An 11309-nucleotide genomic window follows, 5' to 3' on the forward strand; every position below is an offset into this window, starting at 1 on the left:
GAATCCTAGCAGTTACCATGGCTTTCTGCTTTAAAATACATTATTTTTGGAAATCCCATCTGCATATGTGAAGGACAGACTGTTCCAGTCTGTTGTAGAAGACAGCAGTTGATAAAGCAGAGGTTTCTCTGCCCATAGAACAGGATAAATTGGTGAGTTCTGCCATCAGTATGGCATCCCCATTCTTTGCTCCTAGTGAGCAACAGAATGAAAAAAATGCGGTTTCAGCTGATTTCTTGTATGCTCTTCTGAGTTTGTGCAGCCACTTCTGCCAGCAGTATCTGTGGCCTTTCGATTCATGCAACCAAGTGAATTAACACAACTGCCATGCTAAGTTAACCAAAAAAGTTCCTGTGCTCCAGTGACTCTCTGGCAGAAACCAGTAGCAGATACTTGTGAAGGAATGTAAGATTAGAGCAAGCAGATGGTGAGAATTCTGCAGTACATGCTTCCAGACTCTGCCAGTTTGTGGCTTAGGTCTTCCCGTAAGGATAAAGTTCTAAAGGAGAGCCCTTGATGGGTTTTTCTGTCATATTTTTTTCCAGTCCATTATTTCATGTGTAGCTTTCTTGTCTAAATTTGAGAGAGCACAGGGAAGATCTGTTTTGGTTTTGGGGGTTGCTGCATACTGTGACATTGTACTTTATTTTTGAAGAGCAGTGGAGTCCTTGTTGCTGCATGTAGTGCAGGAGATGTAGAACAGCAGTTTTATTGGCATGCCTGACAGGTACCTACTTAAATTGCTCACTAACAGGATTGGAGGGAAGACAACTAAATCTCCAGAATTTCTGTCGTTCTCTTACTGTTCAGTGTAAATTCTGTAGAGTGTTTTTGAGCTGGAGAGGAAAAAAAACGTTTCCAGGAAGTAATTGTTCTTTCTGTCTCTTCCTAATTCTGTGCAGCAGCTGCCTTGTCTTTAGCTGCTATTAATGGTCAGAGCTTTGTGAACAAAGGAGCGTCAGGCTGATGTAACTTCTTCCTCTGTCAGACATTCCCTCTGAAGCCATCTTTTGTCTTGATGGCCCTATTGTAACCATTCATATACTGATGAATGAACAGGAAGCTGATGATGATAGTGAGCAGATGAGTTTGATCATGAGCAGGTTTTACTCAGACTCCAGCCTGAGGGAATATATATAGGAACAGAGCTGTAGCACTGTCAACTACAATTTGTTTGTTCAGATTTTCTTTTGTTTAAGAAACTAGAAAAGGTTATTAATCTAGGAGAAAAAGTGCTAACTTTTTTTATCAAACAACAGTATTACAGGTACAAGTTCGGTAAGTTGTGTCTGTGGCCTCATCATACAAAGACAAGTTTACTTGAATGGCTGTATTTTTATTTTTGGGATTGTGAGTTCTGTTATGTTTAATTAGAGGTGATAGTCTGTCATTTGTTGTCCTGTTTGTGATGAACCAGGTTCAAACCCATCCTAAGGGTTCTGGGGAAGATCAGCACCTCAGGTAGCAGTGATTGGTGGGGAGAGAGGGAAGACTTCTTCTCCCCAGCTCTTCCTCCACACAGATGTTTTAAAACATCTCCAGTAGGCTGATGACAAAATGTGTCCCTAAAGCCTAACAAGAACAGCACTAGATGGGGCCTTTTTCTTCTGAACTGGGAGAGGATAGCAAGAAGAGCTTATCAGATGAAGGACCAGCAAGCGTGTGTCCAGACTAGTTTATGAAGTCAGCTACTGAAAGGTGATATGATCTTTCATAGAAAACTTCTGTTAATCTGGGTGACTGTATTAAATCAGCTACTATTACTAAAACAATGTATTCCCATGATGATTTGAGGTACTCTGAAAAAAAAAAAAAGACAGTGCTATCTTGTGTTATTAGGTACTAGAAGTAAGCCAATATATGGTGGAGAATTCTTGAGCTAGAATGACTGTCTCAAGACTGATGGTGAATACTTTGCTGTGTGCTGCTAGCTGCCTGACAGTCAATGAAGCATCCTAACCATGGCTTTTCCAGCACAGATATTTCTCTCGTGTGGACTTTGGTGATTGTGATATATACTAAACTTCTATAGACAGGTAACCTACTCCCAAAATGCCTCATGGAATGGACCCTTACATGTATTTTTAAAAATGAACACCAATAGTTATTTAAATAGTACAGAGAAAGTTAGCAGTTCCCCAGCAGCGGAGGGCAAAGATGTGCTTGTGAGTGTGGTTGTTCTTTTCACAGTGCCTAGCCTTTCCTGTTTATTCTTGTGATTCAGCACAGATTCCATTGACTTTGTTTTTATTTTTGTGTCTTATCACGTTTTCTGCAGACCGTTCTCTTTGTTTATATCTGGTTGAATGTGCCTTCTAAGGACCTTGGTTAAAGGGATTCTCCCAATCACAGCTGTATGTACAGCAGGCTATCAGTGCTGATCTTGGTTAATTGTAATACAAGCTGGAGGCATGCACCAGGAAGAACAAAGAAGCATCATAAAGTGCTTCTCCAAATTGTGGCTAAGATTTCTTTTCCTTCTTAAGAATAAAGTGTGTTGTGAAAACCTTACCCTAGTGTAAGTGACACTGAAAATTTCATGGGATGTTGCAATTAGTAGGAAAGGTAAGAGACAGATTATCAGAGAGCAAAGCAGAAGGCTTGGTGAGCACTGTTGGGCTCCAGGAGCTCGAATGCTGCATGCACTGCATCATAAAACTGGAAGGGGAGGTCAGATAAAGGAACAGGCTGATCACAAGCTCTGGATCAGCTGAGTCATGTAACAGTGGCATTCACTGAAAAAGACCTGAATTTTATCAGCCTCTTGGAAAAGAGGCTGTTGACAAGAGACTTTGAGTAAAGTCTGATGTAGAGACAGTTATTAAGGAGCAATTATTGGTTACTCCTTGCAAATTTATTATCAGAACATTCTCAGTGAAATTCACAAAACAGCTTTACAGTCAAGCAAAAGAATGACATTTTGAAAACAGTAGGTTGTGTTTCTTGCTGTAGGATGGTGTAAAAGCCATAAGTATGTGTGTCATCCCAAAGGAATTAGGTAAAAACATGGAACATAGATGCATTGCTTAAACACAGTATTCTGAGTGAAATCTCAGCTCTGGAAATCTTAATCACTGATAACCATAATTAAGAGGCTGTATCTAAAGGATAACCATTCCATATTTTTTCTGCTTTTCATATTCTTCAAATTTCTGCAGTTAGCAACTGTTGGAGATAGGATACTGTGCTGGTCGGATTTTTGGTCACACCCTGCATGGCTGTTTTTATGACTTGCCCAACATTGCATAGGAATCCTGTGGCAGAGGAAGCAATCCCGTCTGTTGGGAAGCATTCAGCTGCTTTAACCACAACACTGTATTTTCTTTTCTCATAGTATCTTACCTCATTCACTGCACTGTCTGAACTTCCTGACATGTGAGGGAAATGTCCTGCAGACAGCACTCATTCACCCCACACTGCTGTGTTTTTGGAGTACAGTTTACACCATTAATTTCCCAATCAGTGAGGCATACCTCCGTGTTGAGGTGTGCCAGCAGGACACGCAGCACTAAACCCAAGCCAATAGGCTTTACTGGGCTTATTGTCATGGGCTGTATGCCAGGGCTGGAGGAGTTGGATGAGAAAAAAGGGGGCAGGATGGGGTGGAAGAGAAGTACTGAAGGGCTAGTTTGGAAGAGAGGAGAAATGAGGCAATAGATTAGTGGCCATAGGAAGGAGGAATCATCCGGAAAGAGATGGGAAAAGGAGGAAGAACTTTTGACGTTATCCTGAAATACAGCACAAGCATCTGAAATTTAAGGCTGAACTGGGCTCATGATTTTAATTATTTTAATTATGGTAAAAATTAAGCATTAGAAACTTCTGGTACCTGGTTTTTTTCCACCCATATATAGGGTGCTGTAATATGATAAGTATGTGCATTAATATGGTGTCAGAAAAAGCTGAGAAAACCTGTTTTGGTTTACTGTTCTGTAAAACAGTTCTCTTTTGTAGTTCTTTATTCAAAGTGGAATTGAATTTTGCTCTTAGGTCAGGAGTAACTTCCTTCTAATGAAAGGGGAGCGCATCAGGTCTCCAGAATTTCAGAAACTTCCATTACTGTTAGTTTGACTTTAAATAACACTAATTGAATCCTTCAGGCACCAAGTGCTAAGTTCCTGCAAGTGCCTTTGATAAATGAAAAAGAGCGAAGAAGTGATAATTAGTTGAGTGCAGAATAGTTCTGACTCTGGTTCAAGATGTCAAATCATAGGCTGTGAGCAGCGAGTGAAACTGGCCATCAAGTCAGCTTTTGATGCTGACCAAATGTTATGAGTTGTGCACTGGACTGAGTTGTGGAGCCCGTGTTACATCTAAGCTGGCTATTTCCTGTGCAAAATAAAACAAATCAGAGCTGAAAGAGGGAGGATAAATTTCACAGTGTGTGAAATGGGAATGTTTGCAGAGACTAGTTCAGCAATATGCTACGTTAGAATTAAGCACAGCTTTTTATTTTCAAGTCATTCTCTCTACTACAGAGCATTCTTCAGTGGTGACTCAGGGTAGAGCTAATCTCACTCAAAATGGTTGCCAGTTGCCACTTGGAACAATAGGACCGAAGCCACAGGCTGCCATCAGGTGGTAGTTTTTAAGAAGGGCGTTTTTTCCCCAGTGGATTTGAGTGCTTTCTGTCTGGTAACATGAAAGATTGTGATGGGTAGTGAATTCTTGTAATAGAAAATGTTGAAACATTGCGTTACTCGTTGCTTTACCTGAAATGGAGAACCCAGTGCACCAGGGTATTCTTCTTTTATGGAAAAACCCAAATGTTAAACCTTAATGTGTTTTCAGGGACAATTCTTTGCACCTGATTTACATGCCCTAATACTGGCCTGTACTTCTTTTTAAGTACTCAGTTCCTCTCTGGGCAGGGGCATCTTTTCCCTGTGCTGTGAATGAGGAAGTTTAAGCAGAGGGAGAAAGATTTCCATCCTGCCACCTTCCTCCTTCATTCGTGTAAGGATCTGGCACTTAGGCTGCTCTGTTCCCCACAGGACATGATGCAGCAAGGTAACACAAGTCTGCCTGTGTGCTGCTGAGTGAACTCAGGCTCATGAAGCAGCAGGCTGGACCTAACAGAGGATGGCTGCTGTCTCCTTAAGAGACACCTTACTTGCACCAGTAAGATCAGAAGTGGCGTGAGTAGCTTTGAGAGAATTCTGGACCTGTGGGCTGGGGGGATGTCAGAGGAAACAGCGAAATGCATCTCATTTTTGCTGGGACAAGCTAAGGTACAGTGAAAAAGTCATCTCACCTTCCAGTAAAGGAGATCACGTTCTGTTGTACATCCTGTTCTAGAGCCTCGTCTTGTGTAGTTGCAGAGACTTTGGCTTCACCTGTATTTCCATATAGGCCAGAGAGATTGTGCTGATTGGAGCTGACAAAGAAGTGCATGTTAAACTAGGTGTGATGTTTGGACTTAGCCAGAAAATGTGCAAAGCAGGGGCAGAGCATGAAGGATGCTGAGGAAGTAATTTCTTGAGAACTTGATGCTGGAGAAAGAGGAGACAGTTTGGAAGCAAATAGAAGGCTGTACCTATTTGGAGACCTCTGCATTCCGTTTTGGCTCCTTTCCCTCTAAAAGTTACCTAGCACCGTAATACGTTTTCACATGGGCAGAAACCATAAGTTGAGTACAAATCCATTGAAGTATATGAGGTTATCAGATAAAAGGATGGTCAAATGCTAAGTTTTGGAGAGGAAAGTTTGGAGCACAGGGATATGAGAAGGCATGTGGCAGCTGGAGTTGGAAATATAACTTCTGTAAATTTTACTGGTTTGTGTATTGTTTCAGGATGGCTTATAGAAGGTTGACAAGAATCTGACCAAAAGGCAAACTTTGAAAAACAATTTAAGATGAACACTACCTTCTGATAGTAAAAAAACTCACAGGGATTTTCTTGGAACATTTTTTGGTTGTTGCAGTGTAAGCTGAAGTTAACCGTAGAGAACAGGAGAGTGCTTTGTAATTTATGATAAAATTCAGTACAAGAATATGATAGTTATCCTCAAGTCAACTCTTTATAAATTTAGAAATCTTCAATGTTAAGCTTTAGAGAAATGCGTGCAAAGGTAAGAAGTAAGGGGAGGTGTCCAAAATAGTCTAACTCTGTAGCAGCATAACAAAGAAGTAATGAAAACCCATAATACCCATAGCTGATTTCAATATTTTTCTTCCTATAATGTCTTAAGAGAGATGTGTGAAGGGATTTGGGGTAGTCAGAACTGATCTATGGCAGAGGAATAAGGAAAGACTGAACAGAGTATGCAGTGCAGGTACTTTCATTTCAAGACACAGGAATAAATAATATTCCTTAGAAATAATGCAGTGTAGGAGGAGCAACTGAGGGAGAGTGTGGAGAAGACAGGGTTCTGGAAAGTCTAGTCTGGGCAGTGAGAGCAGGCAGTGCTGGAATCCCACCTCTGTTGGACCTGTGCCTCAGGGGCGTGCTGTGAGCTCTGGGAACTGAGAAATCATTACTCCACCGCTGAGCTGAGAGCACATCTGAGGCACAGTCTCAGAGATGGTGGTTTGATGGTCTCCATCACATCACTCTGAAAGACACAAAATCAGTGTTCTCTTTTAGGCTGTTTAATTTTCATAATATTCAGAAACTTTGAAGAGTATCTTGTGCAGCACAGGCTGAAGGAACTTTTCTATTGGCCAGAGATCATGAACCATCATAGAATCTTGAAAGAGGGTGTATGTAAATATTCAAAGATTAGTTCACATACTAACCTGAGAAACAGAGTACATCTTTAGGCTATGAACTATTATGTTTCAGCCTTGAAAAACATTTTTTTCTTGCTGACTAAAGCTGACTGTATCACTGATGTCTTTTCATCCCTGATGGTACTTCCAGATTTACTTGCAGTCAAGGTAGCGATCAAGAATTTTCTAAACATTAAAACCTTTTTTGCTGATGGCTTTTTTGTATTGCAACCCAGGGAATTTGTTCAAACCATGTAACTTCGGTGCCATTTGAATTAGCACTCAAGCTGCCACTGTGCTGACAGCAACTGAAACTTCATGCTCCAAAACACACGCTCAAGAAGTGTGTCTGTTCATCCTTAGCAGATGCCAGCTGCTTCCCTTCTTTGTGTGTTTTGGGGAAGATACTGGGCATGAGGTGGGAGGTAAATATAATGAAATTATTTCTATCCTACCATGACTTGATAATTCAACAACTGAATTTTTATGTTCTGTAGGCTAATTAAGTCACTTAATAGAATCAGTACTTTGTTATTATCAGGGAAGGATGACGTAAGTAGAGCAGCTCCTAGCTTCTGAGAACTACAAAGTTAAAATTTTAATTTTTAATTATTTCTTGATTTTTTTTTTTTTTTTGTTGGTTTTTTTTTCATGGTAGAGCAATTTTGGTTCCTCTTTGCATTCAGATTTTACTTAATCTGTTGGATTTCACTGCTTGCATTTGCAGCTTCTATTTCTGTATTTGAGGACTAGGGGCATAATTTTTATGTTTGGTCATCATGTGCATTATTAATAAAAGTGCCTCAAAAAGTTATGAGAATTATAAGAAGCAGAGTCTGGGATTGTTCTCATGTTGGCTTCTAATTTTTCTGGAAATGTTGCAGGTAGCCAGGAGTCTGTGTTATTTATTATTCCACAGTTTCTCCAAGAAAAATAACACATATTTTGTTGGGTAGTGTGTGGAGGCAGGGTTTTTTGTGTGACTGTCTCCCAGGCTCCAACTGTGAAGATGTATTTATGTTTTCTGTGAGAACGAAACTACAGCTGGCTGTGCATTATCTGCTGTACCTTTTCCATCCCTCTTCTAGGCATAGTCACTGAGATGAAATTTTAATTTTGAACTGAGCAGAAAGTTGATCCTTGCTGCTGCCTTCTGCCTGCTGCAGCATATTCTACAGGATGTATCTTGATGAGTTTAAACAGTAGTTCAAGTATCTCAAGTGCAAAAATGGGTAGAGAGAAGGATTAAAATATCCTAACCCTTCTCTTTTGTGCTTCTCCTGAAGCAAAGTGCAAAGCTGCCCACTTGATATTGCCAGCTCCAGCTTTATCCTCCATCTCTGAATTTCACTGCAGCCCCAGGGGAAGCTGCACCTCTGTGGCTCTCCCACAGCTGCTGGACTTTGATGAGGACATGCCTTCGCTCTTTCCACTGGCCTCCCTTGGCAACCACCCCTTTGAAGATGACCTCTTGCTGTTTGCCTGTTGTCTCTCTTGTGTTGGATTATAGATGAGAGGTTGGAGTGAGGGGAAGGGGGATGGAATGGAGTGTTGTGCATTTTAAGCCTCATTTCTTTCTGCATTCTCACTTTTTTTTTTTTTTTTTCCTCTGTGGCTTTTACCTCTCTATATAGATAAAATGTTGTCATGCACATGGAAAATGGTTTCTGGCAGAAATACAGAGTTCCTGCTTGGCATGTGTATATAGGACAAAGGAAGTTTGATTAGTATTGTGGTAAGGACTTTGCATTCTTCTGTAACAATCTGCTCACATTAGTTCCCTTCCCCCGTCCCTCTTTTTAAGTACAATATTGTTCTTAGTTATAGTGCAGCCTTTCTCTATGTGCATGTTCTCTGTTCCTCTTCCTACCCTCTCACCCCAGTGAATGCTTCCTCTTGGAGACAGGACAATGTAATCACCTTGTTAATGAAGGCTGTGGTGTGAAATGGAAAGGGATGCACTAGAGCTCTGTGGCTGGGTCACATTTTGCATGGACACTGACTATTGGAAATCCAAACAATGGGACTTTTGCTAAATACTGAGAATATCCTTCATGAGAGTCTTATAGGGACAGTAGCTGTAGGGTAAGAAGTAGAGTATTACAGGGGATCAAAGAAAGCGTAGGAATACACATCCGATTTTCACTATGGTGAGAGGTGAACAGGTGAGGTCATCTAGGACAGAGCATTGTAAGTAACAGTGTTTACACACTTTCACAAATTTTACCATGTCTTTTCTCCGATTTTTTCAGTGGTGAAATTAATCTTCATCAAAGTGTGGCATGTAGAGCAAAATGGTAGTTGAAATTGCTGTTGAATATTGATGAATAAGGGCAGGAGTAATGTATGTTTGAGGGTATTTTCCAGCAAACATGAGGAAAATAATCTGGATGTACCTGTGTGTGCAGCTGGAATGCCTCAGTGCAGCATACCACTCAAAATTAGAAGAATAGGGTGTGGGGGGTATCTGTGATCTCTGGATGTAATTAGCTTCTGCCTATCTGTAATACTGCTGTTTAATTGGATCTTCTAGTAATATCTTCTCTTTGTAACCCAAAGGATGCCTCAGAAATAATTTGTGTTATTTTTAACTCCTCTTTCTCTCCTTCCCTACCCTTCTCTGTTTGTCTAGCAAAGTTCCCCACAAATCTGAATGCAAGCAAACCAGCTCTTCTTGTTAGTAGCTTATTGCAAAATACACAGAATAATATCTCCTCTTGTCACAGGTCCTAGAGGACTCTGCAGAAGCAAGTCAGCTCTTACTACATCCAGGACTGCCTGGAAAGCCAGGATCTAGACCAGTTCAGGTGTCAGAAAAATGAACTGTAGTGAGTTTGGATGTCTCAGAGCAGTGTACACATGCAAAGGACAGTCACTACTCGTCTGGAGTCTTACAGTACTGTGAAATTTTGGGTCAGCATCAGATCTGTCAATCTGTTTGTTAAACTTCCTTGCTAAAATACAACCTGCAAATGAGTAATTCTGAGACTTTTCAGAGCTGTGTGCTTTTGTGAAATAAAATACTACCTTCTCTGGTACACGCACATGTGTGGGTTGTCTTGTGATTCCCTCCTAACAGTCTTGGAATTTTCATTACAGCCAAATTTTCTAAGTGTGCATTGTGTATGCTTCTGGCAAGGGAATGCAAATGGAAATTTCTTTTAGGGTTCCTTATATGAACAGCTTCAATCAACTGGGTTTGGTAGTTTGTTTGGGGTTTAGTGTTGTTTGGTTCGGTTTTGTTGTTGTTTGTTTGGGTTTTGGTGTTGTTGAAGAGTTGTATTCATTCTTTCTGGGCCCCAAACACTCCCTAAGGTTGAACAAATAGAACCCATTATGTTGTACAGTCTTTGTCAGGGTGTCTTCATACTTCCTACTCCATTTTCTGCTACAAAACTTAGTTGCAAAATATTGGTAACTCCGTATCAGGCATTAAGCCAAGGCGATTATATGGCAGTGACCTGATACATTCACCTGATACATAGCACTGCTTGTACTATGCAGTATTTGCTTGTACAAATGCAGTTTTTCATGAGATACAAGACAATCCTTATTTTCCCAGTCAGTTATGATTATGTCTAAAGTTTTGGTAATTAGTGCATTCTAGAGGTCCATCTTGTTCCTTACAGAGCCAGAACTCTTTTGTTTTATTGTGTAGCAACTGGCCTTCTTCTGCTAAAAGAAATTTATGAAGGTATCATTTTACTCCAGATTTTCTCTCTAGTTTCTCCCATTCTTAGTGACATTATGTCTGCATCTTTTGCCAGCATCTTTCCACCAGTTTAAAGAGGGGGGAAAAAGCCCCACAATTGTAAACATGACTCTGTTCTCCTTTGTACTGTGGTAGGAAAATGCGGTGTAATCAAAGCACTTCAATTCCTGAGAGAAGACATCTTCCTTCAAGCTGTCTGCAGTATGTACATCTTTTCATGGGAGTTTTGCTTTCTGAGATGCTTTAAAGGAAGGAGACACCAGTTTTCTGTTTGAATGGACCAGGAGCTTCCTTTGCAAAGTGTTTGGAATAATTAGTGTCCAGCTGCTTTGTTGCAATAGATTGCTTGGCTGCATAGCTTGGGCAGTACAGTCGCTGCTTGTGCAGCAAATCCTGTGCAAACGTGCTGAGTTTGGGTTTGTATGTGTCTGTTACTGTGCCCATGCTGTGGGTGTCTGTAGTGTCTCTGAGCTGGGACAGTCCTAGCAGGAGGATGCCTGGGAATACGCTGCTGCTGCCAGCTATGTCTTTTCAGCTGGCAGTTCTCCTCCTCTCCTGAGGGATTTGAAGCTGGACCCATGGCACAGGTGAATTGAGTTTGCTGATGAACTAGATCAGTGCAAAGATCTGGTTCCCTAGTTAACAAAACCTCCTCTGGCTGCTCTTCAAAACTTACTATTCCTTTTCACAGGATCTGGTGGCCTTTGTGTAGTATTGGCCAGTCTGCATTGTAGAATTTGCCTGGCCTCTTCTGCATGGTGGATGTGTTCAACGGAGTATCTCTGGTTTTACATTTAATTGCAGCATAGACTGGCTTTCTCATCATCCCTTTTGGCGTACTTCCTGGAGTAAGTGGACTGTGAGAGGATTTCAGGAATGCATGAA

Source organism: Corvus brachyrhynchos, unplaced genomic scaffold (genome assembly GCF_000691975.1).
Source record: "Corvus brachyrhynchos isolate BGI_N302 unplaced genomic scaffold, ASM69197v1 scaffold114, whole genome shotgun sequence".
NCBI classification, from domain to species: domain Eukaryota; kingdom Metazoa; phylum Chordata; class Aves; order Passeriformes; family Corvidae; genus Corvus; species Corvus brachyrhynchos.